Source organism: Nannospalax galili, unplaced genomic scaffold (assembly GCF_000622305.1).
Source record: "Nannospalax galili isolate Female #2095 unplaced genomic scaffold, S.galili_v1.0 scaffold91, whole genome shotgun sequence".
In the NCBI taxonomy this organism is placed as follows: domain Eukaryota; kingdom Metazoa; phylum Chordata; class Mammalia; order Rodentia; family Spalacidae; genus Nannospalax; species Nannospalax galili.
In genome coordinates, this window is record NW_008332583.1 from 4,432,342 (window position 1) to 4,444,228 (window position 11,887).

General features: G+C 42.4%; 1 protein-coding gene across 1 annotated transcript in view; it reads left to right on the forward strand.

Annotated features, from left to right (window-relative positions):
* Fhit (fragile histidine triad diadenosine triphosphatase) overlaps window positions 1–11,887 on the forward strand; it is a 922,623-nt gene that overhangs the window by 666,507 nt on the left and 244,229 nt on the right. The gene's annotated exons all lie outside the window — the stretch shown is intronic.

Sequence of the window (11,887 nt, forward strand, 5' to 3'; positions counted from 1 at the left end):
AAGACTCCCAAATTGCATTATTCTTATCTGTAGGAAGAAAGTCATTGACTGGTGAAAGGGGATGTGAAGGAGAAGTAAAGGCAAGAGTAATTAGCATTACAGGTTCTAAACAGGGAACCAGAAAAAAGTCAGAAGAGGGCAGTTTTCAAATGTTCATATCAGAGTCCACTGGGATTTCTTTACGAGAGCTTCCAAAAACATCCCTCTATTGGGTTCTTCCTCATTTTTCTTTTGTCTGCCAAGCTAGACTTGAGAGTGATAGACTCGGGATTTGTTTTCAGGCACTTTGATAGCTGTTGGAGTGGCTAAAATCAGTGTTAGTTCCTTCTCAAGGGCTTCTAGCTAGGGGAAGAAAACAAATTTGGCCGTCATTTTAGAACAATACTGGGTTATCTCCCTAGGCTACAAGTGGGCACTACAGTATTACAGACCATGATTTGAAGTCTTACATCTGAGCAGCACTTTCTGCTTAGAAAGGAATCATCAATGAAAAATAATTGTCTAAATAACATTTTATATGGGCTTAAGCCTAATGTCTGGGAACTGTAATCCCTTGAACTCTTAAAGAAATATACTGATTACTTTAATCTTTATTTATACTTTCCTTTTGGGTGTTTAAGACCATATATTTGGCCCAAATCAATTTATTTTTACTCCTTAGGTCATTGGAGGATCTGTTCCTCAGGGGTCTCATGGGCTTGGAAGGACCCCCTGGCTCCTTTTCTCTACAAGTTCCATCTATGTGAAGAAAAGTCAAAGGTCCTGCTTGACCATGGCTGGCTTCACTTGGAAGCATGGATGAGATGTTTCCTCTGTGTTGACCCTCCTCTTTGTAGACTGGATACTGGTTCAAGTCCATCTGGTGGGGTCTCCATGGCCTCCCTGAACAGGATGACAGGTGACTCACCACAGGTACAGGACACTTTGAGAGACGCTCCATAGTCCCCTGGAACTTAGTTGACCTTGGAGGGCAAGGGGCAAAAACTGTCCTTTAAGTCCCTCTGACCACAGTATAGGCCTCAAAGTATGGCTGTTAAACATCCAAGGACATTAGTTCCACCAGTCTGGTACTTTTAATTACCATGTGCTATGTAGATAGAGGCTTGGGAAAAAAACAAACATTTTCAGATAAACCTTGATTAGACATATATTTTGTTCCTTGAACTAGTTGCATGTATAATTTGCCATTAGGTTTTTGGACTAATATATTTCCCTCTGTTTTTTTTTTTTTCAACTAGATAATAACATTAACAAATAAATTTTCCATCTGTTGTGAGAATTCTCTTCCTGAGAATACTAAGCAATGCTTATCCCTTTTTAAGGTTCTAGTGTCAAACAATGTTTGATTAAAGTTTTCTTGAGGAACCAATGAATTTACTGCAGCTCCGCCATTTCTTAACGGACCATCTTACCTTTTCATCACTGATACTGATACCTCATTCAGCCAAGGTCACACATCCTTTCCCAACCTCCACTGTATCAAAGGGAGACAGGTGGGGTGGGTGGCTGCTTGCAGCCCTTTGATGTGTTAATTTTTAAGCATACCCACATTCATTCATCATCTTTTTCAGGTGGAATATCAAAATTGTGTTTGTCAATGAGACACCTTGTCACAAGAGCATGGTTTTGCTGGGGTTAATTAAAAGTAATCCAGATTATGTCAATTAATAGAAAGTCATTTCTTAAAAAATGCAATGGGGTAAATGCTGATCTAAAAAGTGCCTCTAGCTTTATTGAGTTAGGTGTTCACGTATCAAGAGCGTTAACTATGAGTCTAAAGTGTTCTAAAATCTGTCCAATAAATCTTCAAATCTACAAGCCAGGTTCAAGATTTTCCTTGGTCTTCAAAAAGTGATTGAGAAATCTGGGCCAGTACTGGCCTTGAGGTATCTCAGAGTCAGTATGATCATTTTAGTCACACATATCAAAACAGTCTCCACATGTGCGGTGGGAAAGCAGAATATGGTCAGGAAAAGCAGCCCAGAGATGGCTCCACAGTGCAGGTTTATGCATCTGTCGGCTGAGTCCTAAGCCTGCAACAGCAGAAGGAAACAGTCAGTTAATTGCCTATTAGATTTATGCTGATTCTCACTGTCCCTATCTCTTGTATTAGGAAATGATCCATTTCCTTCTGGGGAGCAGAGCTCAGGGAACTCTAACGTGGTCTGCTATGTAGAAGGTAGTCACACAGATATCCAGACCCCCAAGTTTCAACCTTCTTCACATCACAGATCCTTTTTTTCTGGAATGTATTAAAATCTCACTTTATTTTAGGCCAAGATTTTGTGAATACAATGATACATACATATTTAGAATTTAAAACCAACACTCCAGATAATTCTTAGGCCAGATCAACACCTTCTTTACATCACAGATCCTTTTGAAAAACTTGGAACCTTCTTCTGAGAGTAATGTATATATGTTTATCATTGATTTTAGAAGGTGCAAAGCCACGATATTCACCAACCTCCTCCCTCCAACAAAGCCCAGGCAGAGACCCACTACTTACTTGCCTCCGCTTAGATTCTAGTTTGGGTTATTTCAGATAACTAGTTATTTCAGATAAGTAGTAGAAATGCCAAGAAATGAAAAGAAAAGTTAGTTGATTAGATCTCTATGAAGGTTTGGATGAGAATGTCCCCTATAGGCCTCTCTGTTTTCGGAGGTCTTAGAAGGTGTGGCCACACTTGAGGAAGCATGTGACTGGGGCGGATTTAGAGAGTTCTTAAGCCTTACGGGATCTCAGGTCTCCCTCTTGCTTCCCATGCCTGCTTCAGTACTCTGCTTTCTGCTCCTGCTCCTGCTCCAACCGCCTCCTGCCACCATGTCTCCCCACCTTGATGGACTATAATTCCCCTGGAACTGTAAGCTCAAATAAACTCTTCTTCTGTAAGTTGCTTTTGTTAGTGTTTCTATCACAGCAACAGAAAAGTAACTAATGTACTCTCTATTACGATCAGTAATATTGACAGTAAGCCTTTTAATGTCTTAAATATTCAGATCATGGCTATAGCTAATTATCCAACAGTGGTTCTCAGTGGCACTAACAAAAACATTGGCATATTTTAAGTACTTCATGATTTCTTTTTCAGGAAGAAACAAGATGCAATTTTATTTTCTTTTCTTTTTAACAGAGCATAGGGTAGTGGTTTATTTACATAAGAGTGGGCGCCCCACATTTATGGCTGTGCCATAAAGTCCACACTCAAAAACAGATCCTGTGACCTCCTGACAGCCTCACAAAATTGTGACAGAGGTGCCTCTTGGTGTTCTTGACTTATATATCCCTTGTCCCTCCCCCTACATGCAGTTAAGTTTGACCTATTGGATGGGAGGGGTAACTGACTCCCCCCTGGACTCCTTGAAGAGAGTGGGAAGGAGGAGTGACTATAGCTTGCCAGCAGAGTGGTCAGAGTACACTTCCAGTTAACACTCCACCCCTTCTGCTTGGTCTTACATTCTTTCCACCAACCTTTTCCACAAAAGTCCCTAGGCCTTGGAGGGGAGAGGAGGTGGCAGTTATGGAATGATCTTCCTTCCATTGTGGAAAGGCACTGAAATTTTGGGTCTCTTCATCATCTGTTTTCCATGGGCTGTTGGCCAGTTTCAGTGGGATTCCATCTACTATAAAAACACAAACAGCTATTGCTGCTCTTTTCACAATAGCTAAGAGATGGAAGCAATATAAGTGCCCCTCGGTTAACAAAAATGTAGCATATTTACACAATGGAGTTCTATTCAGCAGTAAAGAAACATGAAATAATGAAATTTGCAGGTAAATGGATGGATCTAGAAGCTGTTATACTAAGTGAAGTAACACAGACTCAGAAAAACAAAAGATGTATGTTCTCCCTAATTGTGGAAACTAACACCAAATCCTTTCCTTCCATTGTGGAAAGGCACTGAAATTTTGGGTCTCTTCATCATCTGTTTTCCATGGGCTGTTGGCCAGTTTCAGTGGGATTCCATCCACTATGAAAACACACACAGCAAGGAGCAGGAACATCTGAACAGTGGCTGCTATAATAACTTGACCTATGAGTGTAAACACAAATGCTTGGTTGGTGCTTTAGCAGGTGCATCATTTCCATCTAACAAAGCAATTGCAGTGAGTTCCCATTGGGGCCTATGTTCTCCCCAGCCACAGGGGGTTGGCCGGCTCTACAGTACCAGATGTGTGTTCCACCCCTAGGAGCAGGCATTGTATCTAATCAAAAATTTGCTGGTTGTACAAACACTAGAGGCTCCACTATTGCACCAGCAGGAACATCTTCTTTGGTATGTTGATAGTGCAACACGGGGATCGGGGTGGGGGTCCATCATTGAAGAGAACTATAGGGGACATTTCTCCCCCAGTCAAGCAGATACAATTTTGAACAAAGTCTTACTTGTCACATTAGGAGTCTTGCAAGCACAACACTAATGATAGGATCTCCCCAATATTACTAGCATACACCAAAGACCCCAATTTATAAAAGAACACAGGTTTTAGAGTTTGAATCCAGATTAGCAATTATTAGCCATTTAACTAGAGGAAGTTACTCAGCCTCTTAAAGGCCTCAGTTTCCTTACCTGTCAGCTGGGATTGATGGTAATATATACCCCAGGGTCATCTGAGGAATCACCAAGAGCCTATGTAAAGCCCACACAGAGCAGTTCCTGGCACATAGTAAGCACTCATTGCATGTATGAATAATACTGTATTCTTTGCTGATGGTAGTATGAAATCATAATTTCAAGGCTGTCTTCCCTCTTAGAACAAAACATGACACATCAACCATCCACTTATGAATACTCCAGTTAACTCCTTCCTTTTGACCTCCTATCCTTATCAATTAATAAGTGACTCAACTAGAACTACCTGAAACTTGACCTAAAAACATGCCCTACATTTCATTTGGCTTTTTTAATAAAAGGTAAGCCTTGTGTCCTGGGGCTTCAGATAAATATTTATAAATGCCCTCAGATCTAGCATGAGAGATTCCCTTCACTTTAGATTTGTTAAGCAGGGCTATGGAAGGGAACAGCATCATATTTCCCCTTTTTTTAAATTGTTAAATAAGAAATTCCAGGCATTCATCTATAATCAGGGCATTGGAGAAGCAAAGACAGGGTCTCTGGGGTTCATTGATCAGCTACTCTAATCTAATTGGTAAACCTCAGGCCAATGAGAGACCCTGTTACAAAGGAGGCAGATGGCATTCCTAAAAATGACAGTGTTGTCCTCTGGCCTTCACATACATGGTATGTGCATACATGAACACATACACACAGATACAGATGTAAATACTAATAGCTGTTAATACAGGGACTGCCTTTTTGGTGGTGCTAACTTGATGTGATATGAAATCTACCATGCTGTTTTCCTTTAATACAAGGGGAAGTAGCAGCTGCCTCTACTTTGCTTAATGACCTTATTCAGGCTGGAAGGCTGTATTGGTTGGTTTTTAGTTGTCAACTTGACACCTGGGAAGGGAAGAGAGGCCTCAACTGAGGAATTTCCTAGGTCAGATTTGGCCTGTGGCCTTGTCTGTGGGGCATTTTCTTGAGTGCTAATTGCTGTAGGAAGATCTAGCCCACTGTGGGCAGCACCTCGGGACAGGTCTGCTGGGTCATATAAGAAAGCTGCCTGAGCACAAGCCATAGGGAGAAAGCCAGTAAGCAGCATTCCTCCATGGTCCCTGAGTGAGTTCCTGCCTTGAGGCCCTGTCAGGATTCAGATTTGCTTTGCTTAGTGGGGCAGAGGACTTTGGCAACAGAGACTTAGACCCTGAGACCTGTGTCTTTCCAACAAGCTAATTTATTTTAAAATTCAGATGGTGCTTATACATCCCAAGGAACTAGCAGTCATGTGGGGTATGGCAGTCACACATAAAGATTTAGGGTACAAAGAAACAGGACATTTAGTCTGTTAGTTGGCGCCAGAAGGATTCTTAAACTTTTACTCAAGGTTATCGATGCCCATCCGGTAATTTATTGGCCACAATGTTTTCTTTCTTAGAGCTAAAAGCATGGTGAACTTTTAGCTTTTAGCTTAGGAGTAAACTTTTAACCTGGCTTAATCTCTTAGGGATAGCTGAGTTATTTGTTCAGGACAAGGAGATGAGCTAAGGGTTGTTGACCAAGATGCTTTCCCACAAAGCAGGGCACCTGCACTTTTATGACCGGGCCGCTTCCTGCCAGTCTAGCAGTGTTCTGCAAGACGGGGATTATCAGAGCCACTGTTTTCAGTGCCCCGCCTTTTAGCAGAGAATGCAGCCTGGACCTATAAGTTTTAGGCTCACCTCACCCTAGGGCCTGGCATCCTGGTTTCCTACAAGGCCCTGCCCTGACTTCTCTCAGTGATGGACTATGACCTGTAACTATAAGTCAAAAAAACCCTTTCCTCTCCCAGTTGCTTTAGGTCATTTTTTTTAATTGAATTTTTGTGTATTTCATACAGAACATCTCAATCAGTATTAATCATCTTTTTACCCCCTTCCCACTGGCACCCTCCTATAGCTTCCCCACCCCCACTGGAATTCATACATTCTGTCGTTTGTCTTCAGGCCTATTGTGTCAAGTTAGTATTCTCAGATGTCCCTTAGTTCAAGTTCATAGAACAAGGGGTGAAGGAGACAATAATGAATATCTCAATTCTCACTAATGAAGCTCCCTCAAGCAGCAGAGGTCTAGGAACACAAAAGGTCACAAATGGCCAAAGTGCAGAGATTAAGAGTCTGCAGAATGCTGGTCCTTGGACAGGTTACGGTTTTTATCACAGCAACAGAAAGCAAACTAGAACAAAAACTGCAATCTGTTTCATTATTATTTGTTGTTACTGTGGCTGGCAGTAGAATCTTCAGGAGTTGACCATGAATGGTGGTATGATAGACTGGCTTTATTTTACTTCTGAGATGCCTGTGTTGTCATTAAAAGTAAATCAAGGTGTTGGAAAAAAAAAAAAATCAATTGTAGTTCTCACAAGTAGAGCGCCTTTCCCCACCAAGTAACTTGACAAATCACTGAGAAGAAACTTGAAGGAACAGCAGACTAGAGTCCAGAGTGAGCTGTCTAGTGACCAAGGGTGGACTATGGACAGATATTGAGTGTGGATTCCTCTTAGTTTAGCTGGGACTCAGCTGTGTTGCATATAAAATGAGAGCATTAGAAGTACATTATCAGCTGATGGATGTTCCATCCCAGTTCTGTAGGGAAAAGCGTATTCCAGACAGTTCCATCAGTCTCTCTTGGTTCCTTCCCCTGCAGAAGCTCCACCCAGACACCCACTGGCTGTGGGCAGCATCTCAATTGCAACCCCCACCCCCCCCCAAGATGTACCTTTAAACCACATAGACCTCCAACAGTCCTGGCTGTATCTTGCAAACTTTTATCTCTTGCTTGCCTGGGTGATCTCTGTGGGTCAGGGTCCTTTTGTTACTCAGTTTATCATAATGTACAACAAAGGAGCAGGAAATGCTATCTCACTTGATATTGTCTTTTTTTTCTTTGAAATGACAGACATTGGAGTCTAAACTGAATTTCACTCTCTCATCAGTATCCCTAAAGACCTGACTGGAAATGGAGGCATTTGGAACATGCTAAGGCAAATCTGGATGGGGTGGAGATAGATTTGTTTGTGCGTTGTGACTTGGCTTGTTGGGGTCAAGGTGCTTGCCTGAGGGTATTGGATACTAGAATTTCACACCATCCCCTTCCCTTTATTCTCCTTGATTCTCTCCTCTTAAACTATTCTGGCATTAATGCTATGCTCACCTCTTCTGGATCTTAGAACAAACTCTCTGAAATACTTTTCAACTTTTTTTATTTTTTAATAAAATACTTCATTATTTTAGGAATAGTTCTTACATTTAAAGAAGATGCTAATTTTCTCAAGATACAAGAATGAGAATTGCTGATGGTTAACATGCCTTTGGGGCTGGTTTTGGATTTGTTTGTACTATGTATTTATAATCTCTGGGAAATCGGGGCAAGGAATAAAAAAACCGTTTGCTGTTATCGTCAGAAATGCATCTGAGGTCCAGGGCGAATGACCATATAGCCCAAAGTGCTTCAGCAAGGCAAAAAGTTTTCCTTCTGCAGAAGGATGAAAAGCCTCTCTAAGTCTAGCAAGGGAGCACACACCAGGGAGAAGCCAGCTGGGCTTTTGTTCCTAATGCAAAGAGGCTCCTGTGCTCACTGAGAGTAGGCAGAGCTTTAGCCCTCCACTCTTACATGGTTGGCTAAACGTGGCACAGCTGATACGTAAGATGCAGCAACTGAGAGCAAGATGCACCCTGAGCACAAATCTGAATCTTAGAAAAATGCCCACTGGGGGAGGGAGCTTTGCCAGGTGGTAGCTGTACAAATTTCTTTGAAGATAGAACCTTCTCTGTCGCCTTTAACCCTTTAATAGAAAAGATAGTACATTTCATTTATATTTCACACACTACCAAAAATAGTTGCTCAGCCAAGTTGTTCTGTTTTATGCTTTGGAAAATTCCTTCTGCAGTTAGTGCTGTCTCCAGCACGTCTCAGGAAATATCTCACATCACCTTCCCGGGGAACAAGTGGGTTTCATGGAGTTAGTGCTTCCATTCTTCAAGTGATGAAATTGAAGGGGAGAAGTGTTCCATTGTTGGAGATCACTAAGCCTGTAAGTGGTGGAGTTGTCTTTGGTTCAAGTTGGTCGCATGGAGAGTCTATTCTCTCAATAACCATGGTGGAGTGGAACATCTTAGAATTGATGAACACCTAATTGCTGTTAGGTTTGCTATGACTTTAAGGTTACTATGGTTTACTATTATGGAAATAGAAGAGCAGGTCAGATGCGGAAAGCTTTTGCAGTGTGATGGTAATTAAGAACTTTGGAGCAGGTAAAGCTATGAGACCGGAGATAGAAATGGGGGAGTTGAACAGGAGTCTTCTCCTCTGCCCCCTGTGTTTGCCCAGGATAGAAGTCTTTGTTTTCCAAAGCTATCACATTCCTGTAATCTTTACCCAGTCTAGAAGTCTTTGTTTCCCAGGCTTTCCCATTTCTGTTACCTTTGCAGCCCTGTGTTATCTTAATTATCATGTATATGCATCTTTGGTGCATTCCTCACATGAATATAAAAAGCCCCCAAAGCTGGAAGGGGCTACTGACTCCCTCATGGAAGGATCCCTGGGTCAGACCACCAGCTTAAATTAGACTCCTTTTCCTCACCTGACTTTGACTGTTGGTCTCTGATTTTTCCATAACTTTACTATGATTCCCAAGATTAAAGTTTGTGCTCAGCTTGCATCCTGGTCTCAAAACCTGTGTTCTACTTACAGCTGCACCATTTTTAGCCAACTACATGAGAGTTTAAGATCACACTCTGCCCACTGAGAGCTTCATTGCTGTTCTGGCTGTGCAAAGGGCCTCCTCCAGTCCTTTTCTGCTTTCCGCAAAGACATTACATCCCTTTGTCATTGCAGAGAGCAGTAGCAGCTTCTACACTTTAGGGTTGTTTTGCAGAAACAATCGTCATTGATGAAAATCATAACAAGAATATGAAAATGAGCACTGCCACTTTGTGCTTCGGGCCTATACAAAGCGCGTTTTTCTTATCTAATTACTGCTCATGCTGACCATTGAAGACTGTGTCTGTATCATTATCTCCATGACAGAGAAATTCAGAGATATGCCCAAGATAAGAATTCAGTAGGGTTTTTAAGTCCGGTGACTGATTGTCAAGCTTAAACTCTGGAAGATTCACTCATCCTGTCTTCTCACTGATAGACAGCAATAGGAACAAATGATGCCTAACAAATGCTAAGAAGCTTGTTCATTCATTCACACTCATTCAGTAAATAATCACAATGAGATTCCTGTGTCCCAGCTTTTAGGGACATGGCAGCACATAAAACTAATGACTAAAAATATTTCTAAACTGGGCATGGTGGCTCACATTTGTAATCTCGGCACTGAGAAGGCACCAGCAAGAGGATCATGAGTTTGAAGTCTGAGACTCTGTATTAAAAACAATGAAATGCCCTTCCCTCAGGGAGCATCCAGGCTTGTTGAATGAGGCAGGAGCCCTCAAGAAATAAAACATGCACCGGGTATGGTGGCCCACCCCTTTAATCTCACACTCAGGAGGCTGAGACAGGGAGGTCTCTGTGAGTTGGAGACCACCCTGCTCTACATAGTGAGTTCCAAGCCAGCCAGGGCTACATTGTGAGACCCTGACTCAAAAAAATAAAAATAAAGAAACAAAACATACATATATTCTCATTATACCTACAGTGGAGGAAAGTGAAGCAGGATAGGTACTAGAGGATGCTGGGAGACCTCCCGGGGAGTAATTAAAATTGTTTCTTATAAATAATCATGTGAGCATTTAAGCCTATTCTTAGTAGATCATAATACTGGCTGCTTGCTGGTTTCATATTGGTGTGGGTCCTTTTCTCTCTTCTGCAGACTGACTCAACTTATACACACACACCCCCAACCTTTGAGTAACAAGGTAGGTTTCCAACATAAAAATGGAATCACACACAAGCACCTATGGGCACACGCAGTTTTTAGTTGACCTCTGTGGTTTAATGTTTATCGGGCTGGGCTGCTCTGCATGCTGGAGTCACTTACGTATAAAGTCGCCACTCCCTGTGTGTGAAACGTAGTGGTTTTCACACAGGCTCATCCTTCTGCGGGTTTGCTGCTTCTGTTAGTGCTGCTTAATATGGGACAGTATTATGCATGAAGAAATGCAAGGTAGATGAAGTAGAAATAAATACACGCTGTGTAATGGCGTTGTATATACACTGGAATTGTCAGGGGAACTGGGCGGAGTGCCATGGACACCTGGCACTGAGGTGTTTAATTTCAGTTCACCATTTTGCCCTTTGGAGACTAGCTTCCTGGGTTTCCTGCACAAAAGGAGACTAAACTAATGCACAGTGTGAACACAATGTTGTGTACTTGTGTATGTGGTGTACACGTGTCTACATGTGTGTGCAGGTGCATATGTGCTCCTGTATTGCTTTCTGTCTTGATCCTCTGAGACACGGTCTCTCTTTGAACCCAGAACTCACTGGTTTTTAGTTAGGTTTGAAGCCAGAAAGACCCAGCAATCCTTTCTCCATCTCATCCCCTCCTGCAGCCCTATGGCTACAGCTACTGGCTTTTTTTGTTGTTGTTGTTTATATGTGAATAGAGATCCGAACTGAGGTCCTCATGTGTGTGCAGCAACCACCCTTACACACTGAATCCTCTCCCTAGTCCCAAGAACACATCTTTTATTTCATTCTTCTTTTTTTCCTTGGAGACTGTGTGTCAAAGCATCTGACCTTATGTGTTCAGAGTGCAGCCTGGCCAGTAGACACCAGCAACATTCCTTTTGGCCTGACTTTGTAGCCAGTGTGCATTGTTGTACCATGTAGTCAGGACTGAGTCAATACCAGTTGTTCAAAAATGTCATTATGGCGAAAGAGGGCCACATTCTTCCTCATATATTGCACACACCAGTTTTGTGGTGTTCTTCCCAAAAAATATTGAGCTAGAAGGATATCATGGTGCCTCTGTGTACTGGATGCCTTTAGTTGTCAACTTGACACACTGGGTAGAAGGAGCCTCAATTGAGGAATTTCCTCCATTGGACTGGCCTGTGGCCATGTCTGTGGGGCATTTTCTGGGTTGTTGAGTGATGTGGGAGGGCCCAGACCACTGTGGGTGGTGCCACCCCAGGCAGGTGGGTCTGTGTTGCTTAAGAAAGCAGGCTGAGCACAGGCCATTGGAGGAAGCCAGTAAACAGCATTCCTCCCTGGCCTGTGCTTCAGATCCTGCCTCCTGGTTCCTACCCTGATTCCTACCTTGGGCTCTGTGATGAACTGTGACCCCGGAGATATAAGACAAATAAACCCTTTCCTCCCCAAGTTGGTACTG